Raw genomic sequence first — 13620 nt, 5'->3', positions numbered from 1 at the left:
TCCACATTGTTCGGTATGGTCAAGCATTTCTGCCAACTTTATTCATTTGTCTCCCTTGGAGATACTTTAGTTCCACTGGAACTTTCCAATGTGTTCCTTGAAATCATCCATGTTTTGCTTTCTCATGGTGGCCGCGAGCTTCATCTCCATCATCTCCGCATGCACTTCACTCAGGTATTCTTAGGTATGACGGAGTCTTGTTTCAAGTATTTCTCTAATCTGATGTATGGCTTCCATGGCAGCTTCACGAACAACGTCAAAGAAGGTTGCTCGTGGTACTGGTGAAATGAAAAAGTATTGCCCCATAGTCTTTGGACAAACTCCTTTCACATGGTGGAGGTCTACTTCCACATACCAAAGTTCCACTCCACTTTCCATGAATGGGTAGCCTTTGTAGACTGCATCTCCTTCAAGATGAATGTGCTTCATCATGTCCTTCAGGATTTTTGGGTAATCATGATCACTAGTGAGGGTCATGATCGTTTCTGGGCCCTTAAGGAATGACTCGTAGAGAGTTATCATTTGCAGGTGTCAGAAAATAGGTACTCAGAGGGATGTATGTGTCTCCTTGGTATGCATGGTATATTCCTACTCACTGGATCCTGTGGGTTTACCGATTACTACCACACTCAAAATGAAATATACTCGTGCCTCAATAGACCATATTTTCTCATATCCTCATAAATGTTCATAGATCTTTGTTCGTAGAGAAACAACGCATACAGTTTCAACATAGGAAATCATGACACAATAAATTTTTATTGATTCATGAAGTTATTACAATCTCAAGAAAAATTCAACTCCATAATCTCATGAAAAAAACAAGAGTGCTTCAGGTTACACTTATTGCCACTGTCAAAACTTAACTATTCTATTTTAGATTTCTTCCCATGTGGACAATCACTAGCATAATGTCATGCTTCCTTGCAACGAAAGCAAATGAGTTCGGACAAGTCTCGAGGCTTCTTAGTGTTTGCTTTTGCTCCTTGGGTTTCCTGCTTCCTTCCTGGGCACATATTGATGTAGTGGCCCAACTCCTTACACTTGAAACATCTGATATGACTGATCAGGTCCTTATGTGCAGGGATTTGACTCTGGCTGGTGTATTTTCTCTTCTTTCCGGACTCCTTCATTTTGGCCAGTTCTTCTATTTCAAGTGGATCAAACTCTACTTTTTCCGTCGGGAAGTTTCCCAAGTACTCTTGGCTTTTCTTCATGCACTCCTGTGAAAAATGTACTTCCTCTCCACATGAGTAACATGCATTGGAGAAAAATCTGGTTGGGCTCTGTCCATCAGGGTCTCCAAATTTTCCTTCATCACATGTTCTTCTAAAATCTTCTTCGTGAGTGTTTCCTCCATTGCTTCTTTCTCCTGCTTGACAACTTGTTGCACCTTGGGGTAAATGTAACACTGGGCTGGGTAGTGGGTGGTTCCTTCACACAAGAAACAAGTCACCTGACTAGTTGGGCATTCCTCCGCTGGGTGATTCTCTTCACAATGAGTGCATCCATCCTTGTGTTCCTCCTGGGTGTGTCCTATTTCTCCACAGATCTTGCATGCACAAGTCTTCTTCTTCGGATTATCATAGCACTTCTGAATAAGACGGGATCTTAACAAAGTCTTCTTGAATTCGTCCCAAGTTTCTGCCCCACTAAATCCTTGTATGGCATGATGCATTTTCCACCAGATAGCAGCACCTTGGGTAAAGTACTAAAGAGCATGTGCCACTTCATATTTCCTTGAAATCAAATTGTTCCTGAAGTGGTTCTCCATGTTCTGAATCCATATATCAGCCTCCAGCCGGGTCTTTGGTCCATAGATTACAAGTCCAGCTTCATACTCCATCTCGTAGGGTTGAGATTTTGGGGATGAGATGGGTAAGAGAGAGAGGGAGATACAAACAATATTTTTGAGAATAGGTTTTATTTGTGGCTGTCGAAAAACACACACCAATGACGGCTCACAAATCATCGTATCTAACGTGGGTATATAATAGGGGTTTGGACTTCTAATGGTCATATAAATATTCAAACGCTTCAGGGTCTTCTAATTCTTCGGGTCTTAAGAGTCTTCAATTGGCGCAGCTTCAATTCTTCAAATGCATGATGAAATCCTCTTTACTTTGAAGTGGGACTCAGTTGATCCTTCATGTTGTCAAAGGGTATTGTCTAACTATTTGAGGTGAGAGAGAACATTTGATGAAATCAGAAAGGATGAGAAGTAAAGGATGTTCTTGGAAATAAAATTTTAGAGAGATCCTATCCTAAGAAATTTCCGGTTTCTAGGGTCACGTCCTACAGTCAACATGTGCTCTGATACCATATTTGTAGCGACCTGACTCAAAACGAGTCAAGCCTCTGTGTATTTGTGCCATCCCTGGATCAGTATGCTGGCACACACAGTACATCAATGTATATATCAAAGTGCAATCACATGTAAATAACGTAAAACTGATATATACCTCAAAAATCTCAGCGGAAACAATCAAGGGTGTGGAGTCCCAAATAACACCAACGGCAGGTTGAGTGTAGACCGTAACCCTGAATCGTACTCTTACTCGTCGAAGAAAATATCTGCAACATAAGACATTGCAGCCGTGTAGGTCATCATATTGAATATGCCGGCAAGTCACAAAAGAGAGGGGTAAAAATAACATCTATACTATATGCATATATGGCAGGTGGGGCTGTAAGTTTTTAGCACAAAGCAAAGTTTTCTCCTACAACAAGAGAGGGGCTAAAAGCAAAATATTACTACATTGTTGGTTGTTAATGAGATGGTTCCACCAACCAGTTCTCATACCCAAGTTATCAATATTACCCACATCAATAAGTTAATGGTGTTGAGAATTCCTGATAGTTTCAGTTCCTTTGGCTCAAGTTGTCCATGACCATGGACACGGCTAATCGATTAGGTTTGAGTACTCTGCAGAGTTTTGCTCACATTCCCCACAAGATTTGATCGCCTCCGTGTATGTCCTCGCACTTCAGGGTGTTTGAAGACCGGATGATCAAAACATGGTCTTTCAACGAGTTCCTCTGATCATCTGTCGGTGCCCATCCAATCCTACCGTTCTTCTACATCTCGTAGCACTGCCTGTCCAGAGTCACCATGTTGTCCAACTAAGCCAGAGCCCATAATGACTTGTGGCTGTGCAGGTAAGCCTTGGGTCTTGAAAATATGCGTCCGTCTCTTTGAGCCTGGGTGAAGCTTTCCGCAAGATGTCATGGCGCTTCCCCATGCATCCCGGGTCATCCACTGGTTTCTCCAGGGAGCCCATCTAAACCGTCCTTCACCCAGAGGTATATTTCGTTCTGAGGTCTTGCAAGTCTTGGAGTCTTCAGGTCTTGATTATTAAGTTCTCACAACACTCATGGTAAACACTCAACCAAAACCTCGTCTACTAGGAGCATAGCATAATAACGTCCCGACCAAAGTAACAAGGGGGTGGGTGCCTACCACATGATACTATATCAAGATCCAAAATTTCCAAGTACTTACTTTGCATGCAATTGGGTGAAGAAAGGTAGAACTACAATGCATATAAAACATAGGTAATAATATGATCAACGTGACTTGCCTGGTGGGGTTGATGAAGAAGAATTATCGTTCTCGAGAAATAACTTGATAGAACTATCCGTCACTCTCCGATGAAATCTATATAATCAAACATAGTATTCACATAAGCACTCACTAGCAATCATTCTAGCAATCAAATAACAAACAACAATAAAAGTTGATGCAATCAAAACAATAAGAAAGAGCGAATAAGAATCCAAAGGAAACTTCAAAGAAAGCTAGGGAGTCTTCTACTACAACATTAACAAAATAGTTTTTGTTCTAACAGAAAATAAAAAAAGTAAAATAGTAAAATAACAAAGAATAAAATATAAATTTAACTAAGATAAAATAAAGTATTTTTCATAAAACTATTTGAAAGTATTTTCAAATGGGAGTAAACTAGTAGGGAAATCAATTGCAAGTTATTAGAGAACTAGAATTGATTTCATGATAACAAATAAAAATAAAATTTTGTTTTTGTTGAAAACCTACTGTTATCTAACAGAAAACAAAATATAAACTTTCTCAAATATAAAAGTAACTAATTTAAAAATAAATATAGAAAAAGAAATAGCTATAATCCTAAAAGAACTAAAACAGAATCTGTTTTGGTAAAATCCCCAAGTAAAAATATTTAGGAAAAATTGAAACTTGAACTACTAAAAGATATGATCAATAGGAAACAGTATCAATAAGAATTAATTTAAAAGCTATTTTTAAACTCCCGGTATAAGCAAAACAAGATTTAAATCAAATCTGATCTAATTCAAATTTTATAAATCCAAACAGAGACAAATTATATATTTTCGGAAACTAAAAGAAAATTGTGATCTAATGCAAAATAAATGACCTAATTTGGAGTTATAGACTAATAGATATGAATTTTCTAAAATTTCACTTTTCTGAAAAAACTGCAATACGGGATTTCATGGATCTCACCGGAGTTAGTCGCCGGAGTAGAAGAAGACGACCGAAAGGTGGCTCCGGTGGCCGGCCAAGGCGATGGAGGGGTCCAGGCGAAGGAGGAGGGCTTGGACCGAAGGTTGGTGGCGTCGGCGGGGCGTGGGGGAGACGGGAGGGAGCAGCAGGAGCTCCGGCGAGTTCCTGTTGGAGGCGAACTCCGGCGAGGTGGGGGCTTCGTTCCGACGAGGGAAGGGGCTGGGCTACAGGGAAAATGGGGAGAGGAGGTTGAGGGGAGTATTTATAGGGGCTCGGGGTGCTCGGAGAAGGAAGGAGCAAGGAGATCGGGAAGGTGGAGATTTCCTGTCTCCATGGCTAAGGAAGGTTGTGTGAGGAGGGAGAGCGTGAGGAAGGAGAAGATGTAGGTTGGGCCTAAGTTGGAAAGGCTTTAATGGGCCAGAGCAATGTTTTGTAATAAACAAGATTTCTTTCCTATTTTCAAAAACCGGAAAGTAAACGATAAAAGGGAAACAAAATAAATTCGGAATATAGAGTTTCTATATACTAAAATTATCAGAAAAATAAAATCCAAATGATGGACATTTTTCCACGGCCAAAATAAGAACTAAAAAAATGTTTTTCAGAAAATCCCTAAATGCTTTATTTCTTTTTGGAAATATTTTCTCAAATAAATCTTGGGTTTCATGGCTCAAATAATTCAAAGAATATACCCGGGTTTTGGAGGGTCATGTTTCTCCTCTCTTTTTCTTGCTTGACAAGATATGGTTCACGGCATTCCGTGAGTGAGGAAGAAACAAAAATGCAAAGCAAAATCAAAAGGAATTCCAATCCCGCCTTGATTCAAATTCTTTATAGTTGAAGAAGTCATGCTATCTCCTCTCGCTGATTTTAAAATAGATGAATTTGAATTCACAGGAAAAGGGAATGTCATTTTATTCCCTCACATTCAAAAGTTTTTAAAAGTTTCAAACTTCACTCAAGTTTCAATCACTCAAACAAAACAAACAATCAATCTAACAATTATATTAACATTCCAAAATTTGGGATGTTACAAGTGAACACTATGGCCCCCAGGGTCTACTCCACACCATATTTTCAGCCTTACACTTTTTACTTCGTTGCACTTTCCGCCTTCAGATCTCACTTTGCGAACAATCTCGAAGGGATTGACAACCCCTTTGAAGCGTTGGGTGCAAGCTTGTTTGTGTTTGCGTAGGTACTCTGGACTTGACGAGACCCTCCTTCTGGATTGATACCTTGGTTCTCAAACTGAGGGAAATACTTACTGCTCCTGTGCTGCATCACCCTTTCCTCTTCAAGGGAAAACCAACGCAAGCCCAGCCTCTGTCAACGTGTCAATTTCTGACGCTGTTGTCGATGGGATAGCAGAAGAATTTCTGGCGCCGTTGCCGGGGAGGAGGATCAAGTCAAGAACTTATCCAAGTAAGTGTCGCAAACTCATCTCTTGCATTTACTTTGTTTGCCAGTTGCCTCTCGTTTTCCTCTCCCCCACTTCACCAATTTGCCTTTTTTTCGTTAGCCTTTTTTGTTCGCCATTTTCTCTCACTTGCTTTCTGTTCGTTTGTGTGCCATGTGCCTTCAATATGCTTGCATCTTCGCTTGCTAAAAATCTATTGATATGGATCCTCATCCACTAGCTAATCTCTTTAAGAGATCCACTTATGTGGAACCAATTGCTAGTGAGTTGAGTGCACTTGACTTTCTCTATGGAGTTTTGCATGAGATGCGTGAATCTGAAAATCATGATGAAGAAATTTATGAAGTGGTTCACGAGGGCTCCTTGAATGAAAAGCATGATTGCAATGGTTTCACTATAAATTCTATTAGTGACAATCATGCTAAAAAATGCAAAACCCTAACCTTGGGGATGCTAGTTTTGCTATGTCCTCTACTTGTTGCAATGATCATGAATGGGGTGATGATCTTTCTTATGATCTTGAAAATTTGTTTAAGCCTCATGATGAATATGATATTTGCAATAATATTTAAAGTGGGTTTGGAGAAGTCATGACTTTAGTTGATGATAATCCCACTATTTTTGAAGAGCGTCAACTTTGCATGCATGTGGATCATGAAAAGAATATCCTTTGTGATAGCTATATTGTTGAATTTTATTATGATCCCACATGTAATTTCTATGAGAGAGGAAAATATTGTGGTAGAAACTTTCATGTTACCAAATTACCTCTCGTTATGTGGAGATTCCTATTGTCTCTTTCTTCTTCCTTGCATATGGCAACTATTGGTTGTCTTGACAATCTGTTTTCCTATGCCTATGCATAGGAAGTATGTTAGACTTAGATGTGATTTTCACATGCTTTATGATGCTCTCGTTGTGCTTCAATTCTTGTCTTTTGTGTGAGCATCATTGATTTATCAATGCCTAGCTAAGGGTGTTAAACAATAGCGCTTGTTGGGAGGCAACCCAATGAATTTATATTTTTCTTTATGTTTTGTTGCGTCCACACTTTCATAATTCTATTTTGATTGTGTTTTTGTGTTTCTTTTTGTATTTGAGCCAAGCAAAGCCTTTATAACTAGTCTTGGTAATGGTTGTTTGATCCCGCTGAAAAAGACAGAAACTTTTCGCTCACGAGATGATTTTTCGTTTTTATTCAGAAAGAGCTTTTGAGTTGATTCTTTTTGCTGCTGATTGATATGCTTTTTTCCCAGACCGTCGTAAAGTTTCAGATTTTTTGAGGTACCATAAGTATACGAAGTATACAGATTGCTACAGACTGGTTTGTTTTTGACAGATTATGTTTTTGTTGAGTTGGTTGCTTGTTTTGATGAAACTATGGTTAGTATCGGGGGGTACTAGCCATGGAAAAGTGATAATACAGTAGACCATCATCAATATAGATGGAATTCAAGTTTTCTACAGTACCAAAAGAAGTGGTAGTTTGTTTTCTTGTACTAATGTTATCACAAGTTTCTGTTTAAGTTTTGTGTTGTGAAGTTTTCAAGTTTTGGGTGATGTTCTCATGGACAAAGAGATATGGAGTGGACAGAGCTCAAGCTTGGGATGCCCAAGGCACCCCAAGCCAAATTCAAGGACACTAAAAAGCCTAAGCTTGGGGATGCCCCGGGAAGGCATCCCCTCTTTCGTCTTCAATCCATCGGTAACATTACTTGGAGCTATATTTTTATTCACCACATGATATGTGTTTTGCTTGGAGCGTCTTGTATCTTAGGAGTCTTTTCTTTTTGTTGTGTCACAATCATCCTTGCTGCACACCTTTTTGAGAGAGAGAGAGACATGCACTCATCGTGATTTTGCTAGAATGCTCATAGTGCTTCACTTATATCTTTTGAGCTAGATACTTTTGCTCTAGTGCTTCACTTATATCTTTTGAGCTAGATACTTTTGCTCTAGTGCTTCACTTATATCTTTTGAGCTAGATACTTTTGCTCTTGTGCTTCACTTATATCTTTAGAGCACGGAGGTGCGTGATTTGGTAGTTGGCTTATGCTATGAAAGTAGTCCCAAATGTGCTAGGTACCCAAAGAGGATACAAAAACCTCCATCTTCATGTGCATTGAGTAGAAAGAGAAGTTTCGATTCCTCTCATTTAGTTTTGAGACATGGATTCGGTAATATTAAGAGTTATGTTAGTAGGGTGTTATGAATCTAGATATACTTGTGTTGGAGTTAGTGATTCCTGTAGCATGCACGTATGGTGAACCGCTATGTTAGGAAGTCGGAGCATAATTGATCTATTGATTGTCATCATTTGTGTTGAGGTCGGGATCGCGCGATGGTTTACACCTACCAACCCTTCCCCTCGGAGTATGCGTTTAGCACTTTGTTTCGATTACTAATAAAAACTTTCGCAATAAGTATGTGAGTTCTTCATGACTAATGTGAGTCCATGGTATAGATGCACTTTCACCTTCCACCATTGCTATCCTCTCTAGTGTCGCGCAATTCTCGTCGGTGCACAAACCCACCAAATTCCTTCCTCAAAACAGCCACCATATCTACCTACTATGGCATTTTCATAGCCATTCCGAGATATATTGCCATGCAACTACCACCGTTCCGTCTCATGACTTGTGCCGTCACTCTCATATTGCCATTGCATGATCATAAGATAGCTAGCGAGATGTTTCAACGTCATACGCCATGCTAGATCGTTGCACATCCCGGTACACTGCCGGAGGCATTTTCTATGGAGTCATCATCATTGTGATCTTTGAGCTGTGAGTAAATAAAAGTGTGATGATCATCATTATTAGAGCAGTGTCCCATGTGAGGAAAAAAAGAGGCTAAAGAGCCCAAAAAAGAGAAAAAAAAGAGGCCTAAGAGCCCAAATGAAAAAAAGGAGATAAAAAGAAAGAAGGGACAATGCTACTATCTTTTTCCACACGTGTGCTTCATAATAGCACCATGTTCTTCATGATTGAGAGCTTCTTGCTTTGTCACTACCATATGCTAGTGGGAATCTTCATTATATAACTTGGCTTGTATATTCCAATGATGGGCTTCCTAAATTTCCCTAGGTCTTCGTGAGCAAGCAAGTTGGATGCACACCCACTAGTTTTCCTTTTGAGATTTGACATACTTATAGCTCTAGTGCATCTCTTGTATGGCAATCCCTACTAATTCACATTGATATATATTAATGGGCATCTCCATAGCCTTTTGATACACTGAGTCAATGTGACCATCTCCTCCTTTTTTGTCTCACAACCACCACCACACTCTATTCCACTTATAGTGATATATCCATGGCTCACGCATTGTGTGATAGTTATAAAAAGTCTCAGAAAGTAAGAGTGCGAAAACAATTACTTGGCCAATTCTGGGGTTGTGCATGATTTACATTAGTTGTGTGAGGATGATGGAGCATAGCCAGACTATATGATTTTGTAGGGATAACTTTCTTTAGCCTTGTTATTTTGAAAGTTCATGATTACTTTGCTAGTTTGCTTGAAGTATTATTGTTTTCATGTCAATAGCAAACTATTGCTTTGAATCGTACGGATCTAAACATTGATGCTACGCGAAAGAAGTTGCAAAGGACAACTATGCTAGGTAGCATTCCACATCAAAAATTCATTCTTTATCACTTCCCTACTCGAGGACGAGCAGGAGTTAAGCTTGGGGATGCTTGATACGTCTCCAACGTATCTATAATTTTTTATGGTTTCATGCTATTATCTTGTCAAACTTTTGATGTTTTGCATGCCTTTTATTTATTTATTGGGACTAACTTATTAATTCAGTGCCAAGTGCCAGTTCCTGTTTTTTCCATGTATTTGACCCCTGTCAGAGGAGATTTTGAAACGGAGTCCAAACGGAAGAAAATCCCCGAAAAGATTTTTTCTGGAGCTTGGGAGCCAAGGCAGGGGAGCCCCAGGGGCCCCACAAGCCCCCACCCCGCGGCCAGGGGGAGGCCGTGCCATCTAGGCTTGTGGCCCCCCTGAGCGTGCCCTGACCTAGGGGTTGCACCTATATATTCCCTAAAAATCCCAAAAAAAATCAGGAGATCATCGAAAGTACTTTTCCGCCGCCGCAAGCTTCTGTCTCCGCAAGTTCCCATCTGGGGCATGTTCTGGTGCCCTGCCGGAGGGGGGATTCGGACACGGAGGGCTTCTTCATCAACACCATGACCTCTATGATGATGCGTGAGTAGTTCACCATAGACCTACGGGTCTATTGCTAGTAACTAGATGGCTTCTTCTCTCTATTGGATCTTCAATACAAAGTTATCCATGATCTTCATGGAGATCTATCCGATGTAATCTTCTTTTGCTGTGTGTTTGTCGAGATCCGATGAATTGTGGATTTATGATCAGATTATCTATGAATCTTATTTGAGTTTCTTCTGATCTCTCTTATACATGATTTCATATCCTTGTAATTCTCTTCGAGTTGTGGGTTTTGTTTGGCCAACTAGATCTATGATTCTTGCAATGGGAGAAGTGCTTGGTTTTGGGTTCATACCGTGCGGTGACCTCACCCAGTGACAGAAGGGGTAGCGAGGCATGCATCGTGTTGTTGCCATCAAGGGTAAAAGGATGGGGTTTTCATCATTGGTTTGAGATTATCCCTCTACATCATGTCATCTTCCTTAAAGTGTTACTCTGTTCATCATGAACTCAATACACTAGATGCATGCTGGATAGCGGTCGATGTGTGGAGTAATAGTAGTAGATGTAGAAAGTATCGGTCTACTTGTCTCGGATGTGATGCCTATATGTATGATCATTGCCTTAGATATCGTCATGATTTTGCGCGGTTCTATCAATTGCTCGACAGTAATTTGTTCACCCACCGGAATACTTGCTATTTTGAGAGAAGCCTCTAGTGAACACTATGGCCCCCACGGTCTACTCCACACCATATTTTCAGTCTTACACGTTTTACTTCGTTGCACTTTCCGCTTTCAGATCTCACTTTGCAAATAATCTTGAAGGGATTGACAACCCCTTTGAAGCGTTAGGTGCAAGCTTGTTTGTGTTTGCGCATGTACTCTGGACTTGACGAGACCCTCCTTCTGGATCGATACCTTGGTTCTCAAACTGACGGAAATACTTACTGCTCCTGTGCTGCATCACCCTTTCCTCTTCAAGGGAAAAACCAACTCAAGCCCAATCTCTGTCAACGTGTCAATTTCTGGTGTTGTTGTCGGTGGGATAGCACACCACCACCACCATCAACAGCAACAGCTAGGACAAGCAATACCAATCTGCCTCCAAGTGCATCAAGACCTGCTCTAGAAGCTATCTCTGTACCCAGGAAGGGGCGAGCAACATCCACGACTACTTTAGGACCATCAACAAAGACCAAGATTGCTGCTTCAAGTACTCCAACATCTGCCAAGAAGTCTAGGGATGCTGCTTCTAGTACTACAACACATGCCAGGAAGACTAGGGCTCCTACCACATCTTAACCAGCCAAGAACACAAGGCCATACATTGCCTTTCCAGCAAGGAACAAGTGGGTTAAGAAGCCAAATGGAAAGTGGATGGACTATTAGTGCTAGTGGTAACCACAAACCGACAGACCCAGACCGGCCCATAGGCTCTTTGCTAAATCGCATTAGAACAACCTATGACGCGAATCTTCGGCCCCCCTGTGACACACTGGGCATGCACCATCAACGGGTATATGTCTATTAGCAAGAATGGATTTCAACGGGATGATTCCTCTCAATCCCCGCCAATAGAAGATTTGAATTTTCCATGGCACTTGAAGCTCCCATAACTCCTTCCAAATCATTACTTGGATGTTACTAGTTGATGATGAATTTGGATGATATTGACCTCTATACTTATGCGACCATTGTTCATGATATGCACTCTTGACCGTAAATCTCCCGTGCTTTGTGATACGTCTCCAACGTATTTATAATTTTTGATGGTTCCAAGGTATTATCTTGTCAACTCTGGATGTTTTGTATGCATGAATACACTATTCTATATCTTTTTGGGACTAACCTATTAACTCAGTGCCAAGTGCCAGTTCCTATTTTTTCCGTGTTTTTGACCCTTTTCAGAGAAGAATATTAAACGGAGTCCAAACGAAATAAAATCTTCGGAATGATTTTTTCCGTAGCACAAGATACGCAGGGAACTTGAGAACCAAGGCAAATGACCCCGGGGAGGCCACAAGCCCCCTAGCCACGACCTGGGGGTGGGGGCGCCTACCAGGCTTGTGGGCCCCCCGTGGCTCCTTTGCCCTACTTCTTCCGCCTATAAATCCCCCAAAAATCTGAAACCACCACAGAGAGCCACTAAAATACTTTTTCACTGCCGCAAGCTTCTGTCTCCGCAAGATCCCATCTGGGACCGTTCTGGTGCCCTTCCGGAGGGGGGATTCAGACACGTAGGGATTCTTCATCAACACCATTGCCTCTCCAATGATGCGTGAGTAGTTCACCACAGACCTTCGGGTCCATAGCTAGTAGCTAGATGGCTTCTTCTCTCTCTTGGATCTTCAATACAAAGTTCTCCATGATCTTCATGGAGATCTATCCAATGTAATCTTCTTTTGCGGTGTGTTTGTCAAGATCTATGAATTATGGATTTATGATCAGATTATCTATGATTATTATTTGAGTCTCCTCTGATCTCTTATATGCATGATTTCGTATCCTTGTAATTCTCTTCGAGTTGTGGGTTTCGTTTGGCCAACTTGATCTATTATTCTTGCAATGGGAGAAGTGCTTGGTTTTGGGTTCATACCGTGCGGTGTCCTCACCCAGTGACAGAAGGGGTAGCGAGGCACGCATCATGTTGTTGCCATCAAGGGTAAAAAGATGGAGTTTATATCTATTGCATGAATTTATCCCTCTACATCATGTCATCTTGCTTAAGGCGTTACTCAGTTTTTTACGAAATCAATACACTAGATGCATGCTGGATAGCGGTCGATGTGTGGAGTAATAGTATTAGATGCAGAAAGTATCAGTCTACTCGTCTCGGACATGATGCCAATATGTATGATCATTGCCTTAGATATCATCATGACTTTGCGCGATTCTATCAATTGCTCGATGATACGTCTCAAACGTATCTATAATTATTTATGGTTTCACGCTGCTATCTTGTCTTCTTTGGTTGTTTTATGTATCTTTTATATCTTTTTTCGGACTAACTTATTAATTCAGTGCCAAGTGCGAGTTCCTGTTTTTTCCATGTTTTTGACTCTTTTCAGATCTGATTTTGGAACGGAGTCCAAACAGAAGAAAAACCCCGAAATGATTTTTTCCTGAACGGAAGAAGATCAGGGGGCCTTTGGGCCAGGCCAGGTGGGCTCCGGGGAGCCCACAAGCCCCCACTCCGCCACCAGGGGGAGGCGGCGGTGGGCAGGCTTGTGGCCTCCCTGGCCGCCCGTGACCTAGATCTTTGGCCTATAAATTCCCAAATATTAGGCAAAAAATCAAGGGAGCCTCAAAAATACTTTTCCGCCGCCGCAAGCTTCCGTTTCCATGAGATCTCATCTGGAGACCCTTCCCGGCGCCCTGCCGGAGGGGATTTTGGAGTTGGAGGGCTTCTTCATCATCATCATCGCCCCTCCAATGACTCGTGAGTAGTTCAGTTCAGACCTACGGGTCCGTAGTTAGTAGCTAGATGGCTTCTTCTCTCTCTTGGATCTTCAATACAAA

This window comes from Hordeum vulgare, chromosome 7H (assembly GCF_904849725.1).
Source record: "Hordeum vulgare subsp. vulgare chromosome 7H, MorexV3_pseudomolecules_assembly, whole genome shotgun sequence".
Taxonomy (NCBI): domain Eukaryota; kingdom Viridiplantae; phylum Streptophyta; class Magnoliopsida; order Poales; family Poaceae; genus Hordeum; species Hordeum vulgare.
This window is presented reverse-complemented; position numbering follows the sequence as displayed.